This window comes from Chrysochloris asiatica, unplaced genomic scaffold (genome assembly GCF_000296735.1).
Source record: "Chrysochloris asiatica unplaced genomic scaffold, ChrAsi1.0 scaffold00084, whole genome shotgun sequence".
Classification (NCBI taxonomy): domain Eukaryota; kingdom Metazoa; phylum Chordata; class Mammalia; order Afrosoricida; family Chrysochloridae; genus Chrysochloris; species Chrysochloris asiatica.
In genome coordinates this window covers 13242553-13248280 of record NW_006408602.1, presented here as the reverse complement: position 1 = coordinate 13248280, position 5728 = coordinate 13242553, and the positions used below count along the sequence as shown (strand labels likewise).

The 5728-nt window shown below is 36.1% G+C and overlaps 2 pseudogenes; both read left to right on the top strand.

Annotated features, from left to right (window-relative positions):
- The first annotated feature begins 217 nt into the window (after nt 1-217).
- On the top strand, nt 218-4478 carry LOC102815212 (annotated as a pseudogene).
- On the top strand, nt 839-2221 carry LOC102837091 (annotated as a pseudogene).
- Nucleotides 4479-5728: the final 1250 nt, after the last annotated feature.

The following is a 5728-nucleotide window of genomic DNA, read 5'->3' as shown; positions in this document are numbered from 1 at the left end:
GATCGTAATTAACACTTTCCCACCTTCTCATCCCAGAGTGTCAGTGAAGAAGACATGGGGCTCTACTCTCACCTAGCTCTAATGAAGACCAACTGCTCTAAAGCTTGCTAGAGTGGCATCAGATGATGTGCAATGAAGAGTCAATATTTTCACCACTACTCAGAGTCATACTCCTTCCCTCTCATTCATGGTGGGTGGAAGTGGTAGAGAAAGAAACATGCCACTGTGGAGTACCAATAACACAGCACTGAAAATCCCTTGCAGTAACAGTGAAGACTTTGCTATCCTGCCCATCAAAAAAGAGGAGGCTCTTGACCTCAGAAGGTGAATATCTTAGGGTGGGAATCTTAGAGTTCCAACCATCTGGTAGCAGTGAGATAGCATTACTCTGCTGACACAGTATAGAGGAAGACTATTAATACAGAGCTTATAAATAAGATTCAGAGTTTTATATCATAAAACCACAATAGCCACAATTCAGTAAAATATTACTTGCCATAGCAAAAGCTTGAAAAATCGCATCTTTAATAAGAAACACATATCAAGTTACTGATAACAAGATTATCATTGTTGTTAAGTGCTGTCTAGTTGGTTCAGACCCATAGCGACCCTGGATAGGGTTTCCAAGGAGTGACTGATGCACTTGAACTGCTGACCTTGCAGTTCAAGTTGACTTTGCAGCTCAGTGCATTAACCCACAGTGCCACATCAGGATTCCATACTAAGATTATGTGATCTTAAAATTATGACAAGATCTTTAACTCAGAAATAAAAAATGCTTCAACAAGCAAGAACAAATGCACCTTAAAAAAGAGAAGAAAAACAAAAGAGGCAATCCATGGTTGGATTAGGGGACTTCCAGGATGAATAGCAGGTGATGTCTTTTCAGGAGAACATGGAGGTGGAATGCAACTACCAGTGCTACTGTGAGAAGGACCCAGATGATTGCTATCATCTGGTGGAATATTTGGAAGGGATCCAGAAGAATTCTGATGAGGCTGCAAAGATGTTGAAGTACAACTGTGAAGAGAACCAGTATAGTGAAAGTTGCTACAAACTGGGGGCCTATTATGTGACCGGGAAAGATAGACTGACTCAGGACCCGAAAGCTGCCTCTAATTCTCTAACTGCTTTTTTTTTTTTTTTTTTTAAAGTTACAGAGCTTTTTATAAGAACAAAAATATTGGTAATAACCTGAATCAATTTCAATTCACAAGGACCCCATGTGACAGAGTAGAACTGTCCCCTAGGGCTTTCTAAACTATAATCTCTACTGAAGTGCATTGCCAGGTCTTTCTCACACAACTTTTTTTTTTTTTTTTTTTTTTAAGTTACAGAGCTTTTTATAAGAACAAAAATATTGGTAATAACCTGAATCAATTTCAATTCACAAGGACCCCATGTGACAGAGTAGAACTGTCCCCTAGGGCTTTCTAAACTATAATCTCTACTGAAGTGCATTGCCAGGTCTTTCTCACACAAAGCCTCTGAGTGGATTAGTACCACCAACAGCCAGTTCAGATGGTAAACAGGCATGTAACCATTTCACCACCAGTGCTCTTTAATAAATTATTAACTTCTGTTAAACATTCCACTGACATCTGCTTTTTTTTATTCCATATGAGAAGGCAGGAAAGAAGTCTATTGAGGCATGCCACAATGTTGGTCTTCTTGCCCATGATGGGCAGGTCAATGAGAACCAACAGCCTAACCTGGGAAAGCCAGAGACTACTATACAAGGGCCTGTGATGGCAACTATGCCACCAACTGTCTCAGCCTCAGTGTCATGTTCCTCCCTGGCTTCACCAAGAACATGAATATGGCATGCAAGTACTCAAGAGCCTGTGATCTGGGCCATGTCTGGGTTTGTGCCAATGCTAGACACATGTACAGATTGGGGGAGGGTGTTGATAAGGATGAGATGAAAACTGATGTGCTAAAAAATAAGACCCAGTAGTTGCATAAAGAACAGCAGAAAAGCATCCATCCCTTAACATTTGGGAAGTATGGCCCACCCTCTAAGACAGCTAACAAGCTGAGTCACTTTCTGTTTCGAGAATTGATGCAGAGCTTCATGATCAATCTTCTGGTGCAAGAAGACTTGGAACTTGATGCTAGTATCTCTGATTACATAGACCCATTGCCCTGGAGTGTCACCGCCTGGAATGTAGCCTGCACGTTCATTTCAGTCAATATTTTTTTATCTGTGTGTGTTCTGTGAAGATATGCACATTTAGAGCTTCTGAGCTCTCAAGCTCCTGCCGGTCTTTGAAAAACAGAAGTAAATTTGAGACCCATAAATACTTTGTGGAGAAAAAAAAAGTCAAAATGGAAGTTGAAGAAATTAGAGGCCACAGGACCTAGAGGAATTAGACATTATTGTTACAACTATTTCAATGAGGAGGACTTGAAAATCAGAAAGTGTCTTGATTTACATAATAGAGAGCTGTAGGAGCCAAGAGCAGTTAATGAGTGATGACTGCCACTCTCTGAAAAAAAAGGAAAAGAAAATTTCAACCAAGAAATAGAAGATTTAAAGTTGAACCAAACAAAAAAGATAAGAAATGAAATATACAATTGCTGAATGAGAAAAAAGAATGGGGTCAACAGCAAAATAGAGAGAACAGAAGAAAGAATCAGTGAATTGAAGATGGAATAATAATAATCATTCTGTCTGAACAAAGAGATAAAATTGATGAAAAAAAAAAAAAAACCCAGACATTTAGAGACATTTGAGACTGTAAAAAATATCTAATAATCATATCCTTGCAGTCCAAAGAATTAGAGAAAGAAGGTATATCTAGAAAAAAAAAATCGAAAGAATGGAAAATAGTTTTGAAATTTGGCAGAAAATAAAGTCTACAAATGCCAAAACCTCAGAGACCCATAGTGAGATCTCTAATATCACCCATCTATAGCAAATAGAAAACAAAACATAATCAGATAATGGAACATTAGGATTATATTTTGTCACCAGATCTATCATAAAAGAATGGCTAGCTATTTATTTTAAAACCGTTTTTCAACAGAAAGAAAAATTGAATACAAGGTAAGAAAAGTCCCAAAGATTCCAGCCACTGGAGGAATTTTAAAAAGATAAAACACCTACAATATTTTCTCATGTCTCAAAATCCAGTTTCTTTTTCTTTTATTCCAAAGTCCTATATGATCAACTCCTTCCTTTCTCTTTTGCCTCAGTTCTGTCTTCTTTTACTTTCCCATTAAACTCAAGCCGCTGTGGGCATTTTTCAATTCCTCAAACCTGCACACTTCTTTCTGCCTCAAAGCCTTTAATTCAATTTGTTTCTGATTCCCTGAATGAATTTTTAACTGCAACACATTTGTTCCAACTATCACAAACTCACCATGAGAAACAAATTTTCAAAACTCAAATCTAAATACCACCATATTTTTTTTTTCATTGCATTCTGTACTATTGTCTGCTAGAATTCATCACAATTTGTAACTATATTACTTATGTGGTTTATAGTTTAAACTATGTGATTTTCTATGAATTGAGAATGAGCTCTCTCTGGTTCACCACTGTATACATGACAATATACATGGCAAACAATAAATATTTTTTTACTGAAAAAACATTAATAGTAGTACTTAGGAGTTTAGACATATGAGTGTTCAAAGTAAACTTCTTTCACCTATTCTGTGCATTTGTAAATGTTCACAATAAAATGAAGGCAAACAAAAAAAAGTCATTATTTAAGTGAGTACCAATAAAAGAGAGTCAATAATATACTCATTACACTTTAGAACTGGATGCAGTCAAAGATCAGAAAAAGTCATTAAAGAAACATCCATAAATAAAAGAAACATGGAAAGTATGAAATATAATTCTAGGAAAATCAGGTATCAAAATAAAAAGAAACCCATGAAGATCAATATCTTGGTATTAAAGAGCTGGTATTGGCCATTTTGAATCAAACAATCACATTTTTATCAAGTATAAATCCAAGCCATTCTGTGCAAAGCTGCTTTCCTGGATTAAAAATAGTAACTGTGCCAGAGTTGTTGTTCTTTCAAGCAGTCATTCATATCACCGCAGTCATCTACAGCTTCACAGTACTCCTTTTTGCTATCTACTTACACCTTCTATTCAAAAAAGTGTTCAAAATAAAATAAAAAGCCTTAACTGGGAAGAAGTGGAAAACAGCCAGTGCATTCCCAGAATCGAGGATTCTGAGTTTTGTGTCTGTATCCCTGGAGGTGGTATCACAAAAGCACTCTATGAGGAAAGTTGTTCTAGATAAATTCCATTGGCAGTTCTATTGAAATTTGTTTTCGAAGGAGATAATGTCCTAGATGCTTTGGATCTTGTTGAATATCTTAATGAATGGCTTCAGATCATCAAACCATTTATTGATGACCCCAGAGCTTCTGTTTTACTATGGAAAATACCAATTTCTTGGAAATTACTCTTTGGCAATGGTCTTCCCCCCTGCACTTTTCTGATCCAGTTTTAGTTTTATACCACATGTCTCAAGATATTTATCAGTAATACAACTATTAATTATTCTATACAAAAATTTGTACTATCTGAGGATGTTAGGAAATAAATCTTTACTTTCCATAGAAAACCTTAAAGAAACAAGGATTAACAAAAGGTCTTTTTTGCTATACATTTCATATACAATAAGTATAGATTTTGTGTAATAAATGCTTAAGCAGTTTTATTTAAAAAAACAACAGAAAATAATTGTGAAGATGTCATAGAACAGAGCAGTGGTTTTTCTCTTGTGCTTAGGGTGGCTATGAGTTGAAACTGACTTGATAACACCTAACTATTGTTGTTGTTGTTGTTGTTAGGTGCAGTTGAGTTAGTTCCGACACATAACAGCCTTGTATAGGGTTTCCGAGGAGCAGATGGTGGGTTTGAACTGCCAGCCTTGTGGTTTGAAGTGCAGTGTGGATCCTACAGTGCCAAACCAGGAGTCCTAACTAGAACAGCAATATTTTATAAAACAAAATATATAATTATTTAAATCTATAGTCAACAGGAAAGTGTTATTGATAAATATTATACACTTGTTTGTGTGTGTTCTATGTCTTCATTTTTCAATATATTTTTTACTTGCAACCTATCTCAGTACTAACATATTATGCTTTACTGCTCAGTAGCCACATGAGATGGATGGTTATTCTATTGAAAAGCACAGGTACAGACATTGTACTCAGTGCATCCAAACTCGTCTATCTGACACTACATGCTTTGGCCAGTGTTCAAAGCATGTTACTGTCCTGTCTTTATAATGTTGTTAAGTGCTGTGGAGTCTGTTCTGACTCATAGAGACCATATAGGGTTTCTGAGGAGTGGCTGATGGGTTTGAACCACAATTTTTATTTATTATTCTACAGTACCATACCAGGATCCTTTACAATTGGAATTTCATAATCCTTGTAGGCTAAAACAAATTCATCGAATGCAGTTAGAGCAAATTAACTGAAGAATACAAGGTCCCTCACTCATTCAACACTAGGCACCAGGAAACCTGAAGCTTTATTTCAAAAGCTATAAACCTCCATGAACTAAGCTTCCTGAAGCATACTTGACATCACTGTTTATCTACAGCCTTTCTTAAGTGCCGAAACTTGGACATTCCTGCCCCATACACAATTTTATTACCTGGGACTCTCCAAATGGATTTATTTATTGTGCTTACTTATGTTTTTGTGGTGCAATAAGAAATTTGTAGTAAGTTTAAAATTTTTTATA